The following is a 15,382-nucleotide window of genomic DNA, read 5'->3' on the forward strand; positions in this document are numbered from 1 at the left end:
GCAAAGTCTAAACCTGGTAAAACCTGCCTGAACAAACAATGGAATTCCAACTACAAAGGTGTCTTAACTCCAAAGACTATTCTGTACAGTTGATCACTTACAGTGCAATCCATCCCACATCTGGTTTCTTCATGATTTACCCTCCTTTTACAGTTGCTCATGTATATACACACTAGTGTCCACCATGCTACATCCAGGATTTGGTTCAGCCTATCTGATATATCATCTTATATTTTGGTATAGTCTTGACCTTCAAAATGTTCAGTAGACCAGTCAGTAGTTGACCTACCAAAATCAAACCACATTAATGACACACTTAATGGACTAGTTTTGATGTGTATGGGCCTAATCCGAAACTATGTCACATAAAATAGCCGCTGTAGTGTGGGGATGTTTGTAAAATTTGTATGGGCAACTATGGGAAGAAACTTTTTGAATGGCAATATCTCAGCCAAGAAGGAAGTCTAACTAGCAGGTATGGCTATAAGACATTACAGTAAATATGTAAAAGCAATTTTTTGGTTGATTTTCAAAACAACGCTAGATTCCTATTCTTTCAGCCAATCATATCTGCTGGTTAGAGCTCCGTTTTGGCCGAGATATTGCAGTTCAAAAAATTTCTCCCCATAGTTGACACAAATTTTACGAACGTCCCCACACTACAGCGGCCATTTTTATGTCTGTGATGTAATTTCGGATAAAGCTCGTTATTAGTAATAGTTTACAACTATGGAGATCATGTGATCACCCCACCTGCTCCTCATAACACTAACTTTTCTAATAGAGTGTTTTGACAAACAATAGTCTCGGTATGTACAATCTTGTACCAATGATAAACATCTAGTGACTAAACTTGATGAACCTGTTTTGTGTGCTGATCTCTGCAGCTTAATTGTCTATACAACTGGGTGGTAGTAACAGTATTTTGACCAATAACACAATTGGATTATTTTCTACATTTAATAGAGCTTTGATGTAAATATTGCGACTTGCTATTTTATCCTTCTCACAGGTCCTAGTGGGACGACACTTATCAATGACATTGTATGACATAGTCTTGTACAGTTGGTCAGTGTCCTCTCACTTCACTCATACATGTTCACATTTACCAATCATTGTCCTATAGTTTATTAAACTACGTATCCCACAATCCCATAGTTCAACTGTAGTACTACAGGAATATCCTACAGTTATCCCATGGTCCCATGGTTGTAGCCAGTTCTGTTCCTTTAGCCCATAGAGACCACCTACATATATAGAGTCCATTATTTGTCCTCTTCACAATAAACACTTTCCTTGTCCATTTCAAAACCTACCTGGTGCCCATCCCAACCTTCACTGCTATGGGGAAACCCCTGATACAAGTAAACTGGTGTAAGACTATCTAAACTGGAGGGAAACACAACAAGCAGCTACTTGTATACCAAATACACTAAAGATACCCACAAATATTTGGGACCTGTAACTATCAGGATTATCAAGTTACAACTAATAAACAATTTTTGTGTACGATGATACACTGACAAAACAGTTTCAAGATTTATGTAAACAACAATTAGTTTACACATACAGTGGAACCTCTCAATAACGGACACTTTAGGACCAAAAATTTTTGGTTGTAATATAGAGGTTTTCCTCTTTTAGAGGTAAAATGTATGGAGTTGGACCTGTTGGGACCAAAATCCTTTGTCCTTAGTACAGAGGTTTCCATAATTCAGAGAGTCCTTTAAGAGAGGTTCCACTGTAACTGTTAAATACTCTATTGTTACAGTTAACAACACTTAATACTGTAGTGCTAAATCCTGATGGGTAAGTGTTGTCGTTATGTCCTGATTTCAAAGGGTCTAAATATCAGTACACTATTACAAATGAGATCATGGTAATACAAGTGTAATGATTATCAAAGGTACTATTATCCATGAGGTGTCCTCACTTCAGGGGACTAAATTAATGTTTGTTAACACTGTAAAAAGGGACCACATATAACACCACATTCACACTATCCCAGGTTAACCAGACTGATAACTCGGGTTATTAAACTCAGGTTGGCTCTTGCACACATTTACTACATCCCCAGTAGAGCGTACACTGGTAGAGCTAAAACAAGCACACAATAATATAATACTCCAACACACTGCATCAAAACAAAGAACATGCCATAAAATTAGTTTTTTTTTGTCTGACAGAATAGACTGGTTGCAGCAAAAGTAATTACATAGGCGTGTTCATGGAAACTGTTGCTATCCGCCATATTTTTGGGGGCAGCTTTGCATAGCAACATATTGTTCTAAGCACTGCACTGTTGTTCCAGTGTTCTGAATGCCAAGACTCATACTGAGATAACCAACGATCAACTGCACACTGTACATATAAAGCAGATGGGTAAAAAAAAAGTATTCAGATAGACGCCAGGAAGAGTGGCAGTACCTGGGGTATGCATATGACTAGGTCTTAAGCCACTTGCTATTTTGAGACTGTTGAGAAGACTAGTCGTAGGGGCCTAGTAAAGATGGAGACTGCTGGTACAACTAAGAAATACTGGGAAAGACTCAGGATGAAATGTTGAACCAATCAAAGCCAATGAACAGTTCATTTCGAGCATATTGAATGATACATAACCGTATGTACAAGTACTAGTCTTGCCCTGGACTGCAAGGTTGGTGGCTAAACTGTGTATGCATACATACATGCACTCTGAGTCATCACCATGGCAACTCTGCTAATACAACTGATGTAGAAACACTTATCAGTGCACGAGTCAGTGTTGTAATTCACCTACTCCTCGTTTCTAGGGTAGTACCATGCTCAGAGTGGTCATTCTTTTTTGTGGGAACAGAAAGGGAAAAAGGTCCGGTGGATCTCCATAGGCAGTTTTGCGCACTAGAATATAAACTTTTTAGAGTTGTTGATGACCAGTTCAGCCATGATAAATTAATCTTATGTTTCACAGATGTGGCAGGTTAGTGTTTTAGCAAACCCAAAAAATAAATGCAAATCACATGATCCTTTTAAAAGAGTGCTGGTATGCTTGTAGACTCTTTAATATGTGCAAGCATGTTAACAAGTGTAGTAGCAAAGGGGAGGAAATGGAGTTCCATCACATTATTTCAGAAAGACTTTAGCTTTTGCACCTGTTGAGATTAAGATACTCTAATAGAGCAGTCATATAAACTCTAACAAAACAGTCAGTTGCAACTGAAATGATTTACCGTATACGACTGTATTAAAGCCGGGCTCAAATACACGCAGGGGCTCAAATATACGCCGGGTACAACTAGGGGACTGTCATACTGTAATAAACGCTGGGGCTCATTTAAACGCCGGCGTGCTAATGACATGCACTGAAATAAATGCCGGGGTTCTAAACTCGTGTCAGCTGCTAACTAGTCTACAGTAATGTCCTGTCACCAGTGTTATGATGTCTTGTCTTGTTCGACTATGCCTTCTCTTCTGCTGATGGCCGTAGCGTATTTATTGTGGTCATAGTCATCTTTCCGCCCGACTTCCAATGTTTCACCCAGTAGAGGAGTCCAAATGGTTTTATGTACGTGATGAGCTATGGATTTTGCATTTCGTAGGTACTTGTACTGGTGGCACCTGTCATTCTCAACGAGTGGCTAATAAGAAATAAACGCCTGGGTCCAAATTAACGCCGGGTCAAAAATTATTTATAGGAAATAAACGCCCGGGCTTCTATACGGTCATATACAGTACATGTTTATTCATTTTTTGACCTGCCGTGTCACTACTAGAGGGTAAACAATCCGTGAAACATATGATTAATTTGGTATGGCCATAATGAAAAAACCATGTGCCTTTGAATGGAAGGTTATAGGCATGTTAAGGGGCCCATAAAGAGTTGTGTAGAGATAAATGACGGTCATGAGTACAGCTCAGCTAACTATATGAGAGGACCATGTGTATTTCATTTGTAGAATATTCTTAGTAAGCTAAGTGTTCCCATCATGGGATAGGTTTACACTGTAGATGCTGCGGATGATACTTGGTAACTTGTGGTTTGTGGAAGATTATCAATAGTATTGTGTGGTGACTGTTCTATTAGACTGACTGCTCTATTAGAGTATCTCGATTTTGTAAATTTATATTATTTGTGATGGTGATCAGGTGGGGTGGCCCATACCCACCATTGGATCCACCACTGTGATGGACACTTAATCCAGCTTTTTTTGGAGCCACCTGTGGTATGTTTCCCTCAAGTATCGCCGGTGTTTCCTGAACATGCATGTGTCGCACTATCCACCAATATCATTGCTCTTCCTTGCATCTATCAGGATTTGGCCTGTTAATCTCTGCCATCCATCTGATCCATTCCATTTGCATGATGTGGCAAACTGAACAACGCATTGCTCTGCAAAGCTGCCCTAAAATATGGCAGATAGCAACGATATTCATCTTAATTTCTTCTGCTGCAACCGGTCTATGTCCCAACAATATTTTACTGAGAAAGTTAGGATGATTTGTTATCAGCTATGTTATACACATTACACATGACATTGCAAACGAAGAACAGTAAGAGAAGTGTCTCTGGAATCAATCCAGGACATTTACTGCAGCATGATAGGTAGTCAGTACAGCCACAGGGAAGCAGTATTGCTCTATTGTGTATCAATACTTTGTGATGTCATTGAAAAAGTAGGACACAAAAGAGAACAAAGGTAAGCCCATGATTACAATGTACTGCGGTTAGCAAAATTAAAGCACAAAGTGATGTTGAGCAGTGAAGAAGTCAACCCCATAGTATTAAACCTCATCAAGTTATGTTTGGTTGGAGGCATCAAGCAGTCATTGCAATAGTAGAAAAAAATTTTTTTCTATTTAATTTATTGTTTTTTACTGCGACCAAAAAGTATAATATAAACAGATGATAAGGTTAGTGTGAACTATTACCATAATACGTAATGATGAACAGAGTAGCAGATATATGTACCTTGCAAACACTTCAGTGAAGGGTTGACCATGGATGTCAATATTGACGGGAACATAACACTGTATTCTCTTTCTTCACCAACCTTGTCCACACATTGTAGTATCTGTATTGGAATGATGTCATTATGGTGCACTCTAGGGGTCATGGTACTCTGTGCGTGCGTTGTGTGTGTGTGTGTGTTCCAGCTTATACGTAAATGTGGACACTGTGTACAGCATGTCCACTGTACATACATACATCATACAAAGTATGACAGTCCTGGTAGTAGGTATCATGAAGGTTTGGGTTTCCTTGTCCAAGATTATCACCAAAAACCAGCCCCACTTTTCCTTCACAAGTACACAAAAAAATTAGGAATTTTCAACTAGAGTAGGGACCATAGCACATCAATAAAAAGTACTGAAACAAGTTGAAGTAGTCCATGATATTATATCACCGTAAAACAATTAGAAGTGTTATATCCCTACTGTGCTCAAGATACCATAACGGAAATGCACAGTAGGGATATAACACTTCTTATTATTTACGGTGATTTAATATCATGGACTACTCCAACTTGTTTCAGTACTTTTTATCGATGTGCTATGGTCCCTACTCTAGTTGAAAATTCCTAATTTTTCGTGTACTTGTTCGTTAACTTTTTGTAAATAATTTTATTATGACCATGCATACCGCATTGGAAATGGTACCGCGCACCCCAGCTATATCAGTTACTACTAGCATTGGTACCTGCCCTACGTGCAGGATCATTTCTATAGTAACTACAATTCACAGATGAAAGGGAATCAAGCATTACTATTCAATTCATGTGAGCTTTATGCTCTAATTGAACACACAGGGACAAAGACACAGAAAAAACATGGCTATAGGGGAATGTATACTTCAGACATAAAGAAACAATAGGTGGATTAATGCTAACTAAGATATGAAGTATTAATACCAGTACTACAATGCTATCAAGTGTTAACACCAGTACTACAATGCTATCAAGTGTTAACACTAGTACTACAATGCTACACCAGCACAATGCCATCAAGAATTAACACCAGCACCACAATGCTACACCAGCACCACAATGCTACACCAGCACCACAATGCTACACCAGCACCACAATGCTACACCAGCACCACAATGCCACAATGCTACACCAGCACCACAATGCTACACCAGCACAATGCCATTAAGAATTAACACCAGCACCACAATGCTACACCAGCACAATGCCATCAAGTATTAACACCAGCACTGCAATGTTAAGTATTATACTATATCAATACTGACTAAGCTATTAAACACTAACAGATAAAAAGAACTTTAAATTGTGTGGTTAAAGCAATAAGTAATATGCAGTGTAAAATTGGAAAGTGGATTTGAATTCCTGAAGTCATTTGCATTAGAACTTTTATAGCTAGTATGTACAACTTATCATATAGCATTATATAGCTGATCTTTGGCATTGCTTAGTAGGCATTAGTGTCAGCAAACTGGCAAATGAATAGTGTTACTTAAAGACTTTGTAATTATGTGATAGTTATGATCATACCATTACCATAGGCAAAGGAGTTTGAAAACATAGGCTAGAGTATGAATGCAACCCTTTATAGTACGTATGCAGTTGGAGATGTTACATTTACTATCATACAGTACAATTTGTAAGATTGGAAGTCGGAGCAATACCTTAGTACTCTACATGGATGATAGGCTTTACCTACGTATGGGTGGTACTTTCTCATGTAGTACACTTGTCAACAACAATAGGATGTTGTAGAAATTCCACCAGCTCTCCAGCATAGCTAGTTTTGCACTATAAAAGGCAACGTAGCTGTTGTAGTGTGCATTTTTATTGGTCAAGACACAGAGATGGCATTGAAAGAAATTGATGTGAGCAGTATCGTGAATGAATCATTAGATGCTCAAATAACTAGAGCAGTATTGTGAATGAATCATTAGATGCTCAAATAACTAGAGTTTTGGGAGATATCTCTCCTATGAAAAAGGGAAGGGGGGCATCATATTTTCATGGAGAGATACTGGATGACAATCGAAGAGTGCGGCTTTATGGTTTTGATGGAGCCATTAGAAAGAGACTTAGTGAAGAGATGGGGAATGCAGTTGTGTTGACTAACTGCCAAGTAAAGAAGGCACGCTACAGCAACGATTATGAGGTAAATATGTAGAGTTAGTATGTATTACAGATAATACTCCTTGTTCTGTGATAGGTGTTAGTTGGCAAAGGAACAACTGTTGAGAAAACTGATAAAACTTTTAATGTTGGCCTGGAGAAAGAAGATATTACAATAACGCCACTAAGTGAGCTGAACGATGTACCAGAGTACAATAAAATTAACTGTGAAGTCAAGGTCGTGCAAGTGGATGAGCCTGTATGTACATCCAGTGGTAAAATGCTACAGAATGTCATTGTGGCTGACCAAAGTGTTGTTGTCAAAATGAACTTTTGGGAAGATGACATGAAAAAAGTTGCTGCTATCAAGTCGTATCGATTTGAAAAGGTGTCTGTCAAAGAATATCGTGGACAAAAGTACTTGTCAGTCCAGGGCAATACTGTTATCACTGAAATTGAGGATGTAGATGTTGACTCGGATGTAGGTGAAGAAGCTCAAAATCTTTTCCCATGTATCATTGAGAATACTAAAGTAATTGGAGTGGTGTCACTTGAAGCTTATTTGAAATGCATCAAGTGCAATGCGAAAATTGACAGCAGCGATGATTACGATACTTGTAGGAAATGTAGCACAGCACAATGCATGAAGGAATGTGAGTCTGAAGTGGTTGCTCAGCTGATGGTAAAAAGTGGTGACAAAAGAGTTACACTGAAAGCGTTCACTACTGTTTTGGAAGAAATAGCAGAAGCTGCTGTAAACAGGCCCTTTGTACTTCTTACTGCAAGGCCTTTTACTGCCACTTACTACAGCAGTGATGAAATCATCCAGAGCATTAGCAGACCATAAACTTCACCATAAACAAAACAATCACATACTTTGTTGTAATTTAATTTGCAAATACTGATAGTGCATAATTGTCAATGATATACTTAATTTAATTTTTTTAAAAAAACATGTAAATAAGAATGAATCTTTAGTGACACTTAAGGTTATACTACTACTTGCCTTATGGCTGCCAGCTTAGCATGGGGCTAGTCTCGCGTGCCAGACGGTTTGTGTGGGGGCGGAAAATAAACCGTCTGGTCACTGTTGCACACATTCCGGGACCACTGCCGGAATGTTGGCAGAGCCAATCAGATCGCTTCGCGGACTCTGTAACGAAACAAACACTAATAATTCAAATTCTTAGTGTAATAAAGAACTGAATCTCGGCTACACAGATTACTTTTTCGAAAGTTTAACAACGCCATGGGTTTAGGATCTTTGTTTCTCTAGTACAGGGCTCTTAAAAGCATTGGTATAAGAACGATTATGGTTCACTACGGATTTGTGAAACGGCGGAATTGTAGAGGAAGACGTTCAGCAATGTTTCGAATATGTCACCAGGACAATACCAGTACAATTATCGTCTTAGTCTGCTCACAGAAGTGGTTGGAACGATTATTACATCATCCTTGGCGCAAAACAATACCATGATGTAATCTAATTGCATTCCAGTGAGTTCACGGAAGGTGTGCAACAGTGATCAGACGGTTTATTTGCCGCCCCCACACAAACCGTCTGGCACGCGAGACTAGCATGGGGCTTCCCTGATCCATGGTTTGAAGACTGCATTTAGACATTCATGTGTTTCTGGTTTTTTCTTGCATCAAGTTGAAACTCCATGAAGATATATGTACTGACGATCGGGGTTATACATGTTTTCGAATGTGGAAGCTTACTGCTTCCAATGTATTCGAATGATGACGTCAGGTGAATAGTATTGTGCAAATTATATTTAAGAATTACGTAATAAACTCCAATGGCCAATAGTTCAAAAGGTACCCAGAATGACTAAAAGGTGCACTGAAAAGGTACCTGAACGAAAAAAAAAAGTGTACTGAAAAGGTGCCCAAATCCAAAACAAAAGTTATCACAAACTAGAATTGAACCCACACCTTCTACACGTAAGGCGGCTGTCTAACCCATTCACCTACCTGTCCTACACCTGAGACTACATGTTTATTTTTGTCTTATAAAGACCCGTACAAATGGACTGAGATAGGTGTCTACTTGCGGTTTATAGAAAGAATTTAAGCCATTTTTCTTCTACACCTTCGCGTTAAAGAGTGGTAATGGACAAACGATAGCTTGCACGAACTTTTCGAAACCGTCATTGTAGAGCTGGATAATGAGCGCTTATTTAGACACAAAGACGCTTCGAAACGTACAGCGGTTCAAGAGTACATGCCTGACATCAAATGGAATGCAGACAGACGGACGGCTTTTCAGTCTTATAATATAGATCATCTGAAAAGTGAAGTATCCATTATGCTTTGTTGTCAGCTATGTTCAACCCGTTACACAGCATTTCGAATCAAGAACTGTTCGAAAAGCACCTCTACAATCCACACATACCAAAAGAAAGAAATGGTGCCGCTCGCGCCAGTTATATCAATTACCGTCTGAAAAAGTGAAGTATCCATTACGCTTTGTTGTCAGCTATGTTCAACCCGTTACACAGCATTTCAAATCAAGAACTGTTCAAAAAGCACCTCTACAATCCACGCATACCAAAAGAAAGAAATGGTGCTGCTCGCCCCAGTTATATCAATTATTGTCTGAAAAGTGAAGTATCCATTATGCTTCGCTGTAGGCTATGTTCAACCCGTTACACAGCAGTACAAATCAAGAACTGTTTGAAAAGCACTTCTGCAATCAAAATAGCCACTATGAAAAATACAGACAATTTCAGTTACGAAGGGAAGCCATCATGAGCTACCGCCAAATCAACACCTTTCGCTGTCAGCAAAGATGAATGGGACACAAAGGAGGACACTGGTAAGTCAATGAAGAATGCATTGTACATACTGCGGTAGGCCAAAAGGCACCTGTCAGGCCGAAGCAACGTCGAACGGTGAAAAAATCAAGCCCGTAGCCTTAGCTGATATCGAGTTACGCTTGTCTGAAGGCATCAGTCAGTAGAAAATTCTGTCGAATAAAATTTTTTTTAATTTCCATAAAATTCCATAGCAACTTGTTGAAAGTGTTTCGGGTCGATCTTTTACCCAACCAATACTGCCTCATCGTTGTCAGCAAAATTGAGGCTGGTTTTTGGGTGATATTATTTCGTGGACTACGCCTACTGCTTTGTGGTCCCTACTATACAGTTACTATCGTACTGTATGATAACAGCTTGGCAGTATTGGTTAGGCATAACCAAACCCATAAATATCTTCAAGGTGACTCCAAACCCTTCCAATAAGTTTCTATGAATTAAAAAAAAATAATTTAATACTAACTAACTGCCGATACCCCAACTCAACTCTATGGAGTTGATTGCTTCACTGTTTAACATTGGTTTGGCCCAAGATGTGTCTTTTTTGCCAACCTCAGCAGTCACAACAAATGCATCATGGACCTACCTTTGTCCTCCTTTGTGTCCCATTTTTTTATTATCCAATACTACATACTGTATGCATTGATTGGCAGTAACTTGTGGATTGGCTTCAGTGTTTATTTTCTGCGGTGTAATTGGATTAATTGCAGAGGTACTCTAGTTCTTGTACTGTTCTTCACTTGTAATGCTGTATGCTGGATGGAACATAGCTGGAACTGAAGTGAAATGGCTACTATGCAATTGATAGTTGGGGTGTACGTCTTGTACTGTTCTTTGCTTGCAATGCCATATAACAGGTGCAAGGAATGGAGACTTCACATATCAGTCATTGATAACTGGGGTGTACGTTCAGTCATGTGATTAATGTAATTCTTTCTTTTGATGTGGTATGGACATATATTATTCTGACTGTGTCATTTGTTAAAGAGTATGTGGAAAGCTTACACTAGTCCAAATACCAATGTGATTGCTCCATTAGAGTTTGATAATTCTCTGAAGAAATATGTGAATACAAACTTTGATGTGCTGAAATTTTTACCTGTTGAAGATTTTGAGGCAAATATTGTACAAAGTCTCCTAGCTAGTTATTTACATGTTATCATGAGGTATATTACAATTTCCTGTAACATATTGTTTAGGTTAAACCACTACTATAACATGTACATATGTTACTATAAACATGTACTGTATGGTACATATGTAATATTTCAAGCTGGGTACATACATGTATATATCATACAGTACAATAGTACTGTATAGTAGGGACGATGAAGGTGTGGGCGTGGTCCATGAAGAAAAATCTACCCAAAATCATCTTCAGAAATCCTTCACGGCCATTTCACAGTATTGGTCAGGTATAAACAAGCTCAAATGTGTCTTCAGAATGACCCGAAACGTTTCCAACAAGGCACTATGAAATTAAAAAAATAATTATTTTAGCGAATTTTCTACTGCCTCACTGCCTCACTGATGCGTTCAGTCAAGCGTAGCGGAAAACTGGCTACAGCTACAGCCTTGCTTCTTTGGTGGAAACGCTTTGAATTTTGTGGAGAAAAAACCTTTCACAATATTAAATACCTACGATGTGTGCGCTACTGTCTTACTGGTTTATCTTTGATCCTTCTTTATCGTGGCAATCTCTCATGCATACAGCTTCCATCAAAGCATGCACACCACAGCGCCCCAACATATTGGAATAAACGTGTAGCATAATTGTAGCAAGCACATGATTTTAATGTTGGGATACACCTCGGATATGCTGCTGCCTGTTCAACATTGCCACTACACGCGTAAGGATTAGAGTGTTTGCTTTGGTTTGAAGGTGGTTTCTTTTCCGAGTTTAAAAACCGGTTGTATATGACGCCTCTCTACAGACTCTATGGGTAGCTAGCTTTCCCAGAGCACTTTTCAGGCGTACTACAACTGAAAAACACCATAGTAGGCCTCATAGGCTCGCGTATCTCGTCATCTAGAAAGTGGGCGTGACCCATACTTACGCGAACTAAAAGTAAGAGCAGCCCTGAGGCTCTGTTGAGAGAATTAGTGGAAAATAATACTGTAGACACAGTTGAAAAGACACTTCTGTGGGTAGTGTGTTGTTTAAAGCAGTTTGTTAAAAATCCGCATCCTTAGGAACGTTTAGCTGTGCATTTCGAGAATTGCAGAGAGGGGGAATTACTAAATACAGTTATTCAATAAAAATTTACAAAAAAAGTACACAAATAAGTGCAAGAAAAAATTAGGAATTTTCCATGAGTAGGGACTGCAGCAATAGAAAGCACTGAAACAAGCCGCTGAGACAAAACACAACTGAATGATTGCATTTTAATCCCTACTTTAACCTGCTATGATCTATGGTTAAAGTAGGGATTAAAATGCAATCATTCAGTTGTGTTTTGTCTCAGCGGCTTGTTTCAGTGCTTGCAGTCCCTACTCATATGGAAAATTCCTAACTTTTTCTTGCACTTGTTTATATATATACGTATACACACACTTCACCTCCTCATAGCAATGTGGGTAGTTGCCAGTTTTACACGTATCGTGAGGTGAATAACAGCATTGGGTAACCATGGAGACCATCAGCATCATACAGTACCAAGACCACATAATCTCCACCATTTCCCTAGCAACAGGATGGATACTAATGCTACCTCTTGCATGCTCAGATAGTCCATTAATAGTATTACTACTTACAAGTGTTCAGCTGTATCATGTGATCAAGTCAATAAGTGATCTGGTGATTACTTTGCACTGCACACCAGCCCCACCTACAAAATAACCAATCACAATACACCAAACTAATAAATACATATACCATACCTTGTTATACAAGGAATCAAAAAAATTAATAAATCTCCTACTGTACTAGCTCCAGTTTGTAACACAAAGCCAAAGTGGCAACAGAGCTCAAGACAATCTGCAAAAATCATCAGCGAAAAGACAAAAATAGTTAGAAGCAATTGAGTGATAAAATCTACGTAGCAATACTCACCTGTCAACAGATGCCAGAAAATGTAAACCAAGTTATTGACTTGAATGTGTTCTAGGAACTAGAAATTCCCTGCCACCCAGGAAGTGAAGGGGATGGATGACTATACAACACAACAGATATCCATACACTGTATAACACTATAACATGTACACTTTACACACAAGTACTACTACATATATTTCTCACCTTCAGTGTATCCTTCACACAGTCACTCAAACTTCAGATTAAGACAATTGTTATATTCTACAGTGTTTGGACTAGAGAAGAAAACACACTGGAATGAAATAGAGTAGAAAGTACATAACTGCTTGTTATATGATATTATCCTAATACAACAGTCTTGACAATAGATAACAAACACCTTGACTATGTACTGAAATGTTAGCAAAGATATTTTATGTATTATTATATTTACACACCTAACACACAGAGTAAGTATGGTACATGTACGTCATGAACCAGTTCAAACATCTTGTTTGTCTGCTATAGACATCAGTTTGACAAGTCACAAGTTACTATAGTTGTAGTGAGCCTTACAAATTAAGCTATCGTACAAGACCTTGTATTAAGGTACCTACACAGTGAACCAGCACTGGTACACCTGTACACTACTTAGATCAAGTATTATCAGTCAACCCCTCCTGAGGCGGTCTAGTAATCCACAGGAAGCTGTAGCATGTCTCAAAAGCAAAGTGCTCACACCCAAAGCCACTGTATGCTAAACAATTCAACCATATAATATTTTTATAGTGTACATGTGACTGTACCAGGCAACAGTTGAATGGATAGAGCTGACATTGATAATGTTTATTCTGTCCCTACTGGCTGGCAACAGCTAGTATGGGTTGGTAGTCACGGCTACTGTAGTAATCTCTCACATGTTGTATCCTGTAATAATTATAGCCACAGACATGATGGCTATAGGAGGGTTGGTCACTCAAAACCACAGATCAATAATCTTATTTCTTTGTTAGTGTTGAGTTGTTACAAGCCATTGCTTACAAATGTTACAGTAAATTTAAAATCAACAATAACACTTTTACACCTACAGTCAAGAGCATCAGAACCCCTCTCCTGCACACTTTTGGGGCCAGATAACAATCAGCCAAAGCTATACACACGCACAGAAATATATTTTCATGCAAGAAGCCACACAACACAACACAGTAGCACACTGTCCCTTGTGGCATTACCAGTCCACCACAACTGTCAAGCCATTCACTGTATTAAACCCAAAAGTGCCTGTAATTTCATTTCTGTTTAGTCTTTCCACGTGATACCACATTTACCCGTAGACCATGGCGGTACAGTGAAAAGTTTAAACAATGGAAACAGAGCCACACATTATAGATTTAGCTCTAATTGAGGGTGGTAACAGATCTAAGAGGGGAGTCTCACTGTAGTGTGCCAGTGTACGGGAGTTGTTGACTATCAACAATTAAACCAGAAAGTATGTGTACATGATGAAGACTATTTATCAAGTAGACATACAAGGACACTGAAAATGAAAGTGGCCAACAGTCAGTGAATGCAGTGTGGTATTCAAGTGATCTACACACAGTTTGGGAACACCTACTAGAGCAGACATCTCAGTTCCTTCAAGGTATGATGTTTCACTTTGCAGACAATCATTAATGTTGTAATTCTTGTAGTGTGCATTACACATAAAGGGAAGACCATGATGTCTCACATGATATATACATGCATCTAGCATATGCAGTAGATGTAGAGGAGTATAGCAGCCATTAGCAGGATACGGATTGAAGAGATACAGAGCTATGCAGTGTAGCTGTAGGGTTATTAGCTAGTGATAACACACTTCACAACACCTTTATATAAATGCATCTATAAACTGAGGTACAGGAGACTTACTATCAATGGGGGCCCCAATATGTCTGAATGGTGTTGATCAGTTTGTGGTTGGTTAGCTTTAGCCCTCACACTCTTAACATTCAGGGACATGTATGATTATCAGGTGAATTTATTTGTGTCTCTTGATTTCAGATGTATTCACACTGCTAACAGAAAAGTGACAATGGATAAAAGTCTCAATTCACACTACACTGGTTCCTTATAAACTCACTTGTATGATAGTATGTACATGGTGTGAATGTGTGCTCCTATACATACCAGTGTAAAGGGGAGATGACAATGGTTGCACAGCAGGATCCTATACAGTACAGTACATTATACAAGACAGTTGGCAGTTACAAAAATATTTCACTGGTGATGTCGCATGAAAAACAGTAATTTCATAATTAGTAAATACATGTAGCTTTTAATTATCTAGTTATGTCGCTATAATATGCACTGTAAGGAAGTGCTATTCGAACAAACCACTTTATATACAATATATTTTACACACAAAAGTATCTTCTCAATTTTTACATAGTTTGTCAGGCTATTCCTTTGCAAGGGTGTATCCATTCACTGGACTGGA

The 15,382-nt window shown here is 38.7% G+C and overlaps 1 long non-coding RNA gene across 14 annotated transcripts in view; it reads right to left on the reverse strand.

Annotated features, from left to right (window-relative positions):
• The window catches only part of LOC136258270 (uncharacterized), a 46,025-nt gene that overhangs the window by 23,518 nt on the left and 7,125 nt on the right, over nt 1-15,382 (reverse strand). For 4 of the 14 annotated variants that reach the window (XR_010702690.1, XR_010702689.1, XR_010702696.1 and 1 more), the window contains 9 exons: nt 15,026-15,112; nt 14,815-14,960; nt 13,129-13,830; nt 12,943-13,042; nt 12,771-12,867; nt 12,645-12,718; nt 12,450-12,573; nt 4,949-5,051; nt 102-285 (listed from right to left, as the gene is read on the reverse strand). This is a non-coding gene — a long non-coding RNA (uncharacterized lncRNA). Of the gene's footprint in view, nt 1-101; nt 286-773; nt 2,098-4,948; nt 5,052-12,449; nt 12,592-12,644; nt 12,719-12,770; nt 12,868-12,942; nt 13,043-13,128; nt 13,831-14,814; nt 14,961-15,025; nt 15,113-15,382 lie in introns of all 14 variants that reach the window. The other 10 variants (XR_010702703.1, XR_010702700.1, XR_010702698.1 and 7 more) reach the window with 9 other exon arrangements.

The sequence above is a fragment of the Dysidea avara genome, chromosome 6 (genome assembly GCF_963678975.1).
Source record: "Dysidea avara chromosome 6, odDysAvar1.4, whole genome shotgun sequence".
Lineage (NCBI taxonomy): Eukaryota > Metazoa > Porifera > Demospongiae > Dictyoceratida > Dysideidae > Dysidea > Dysidea avara.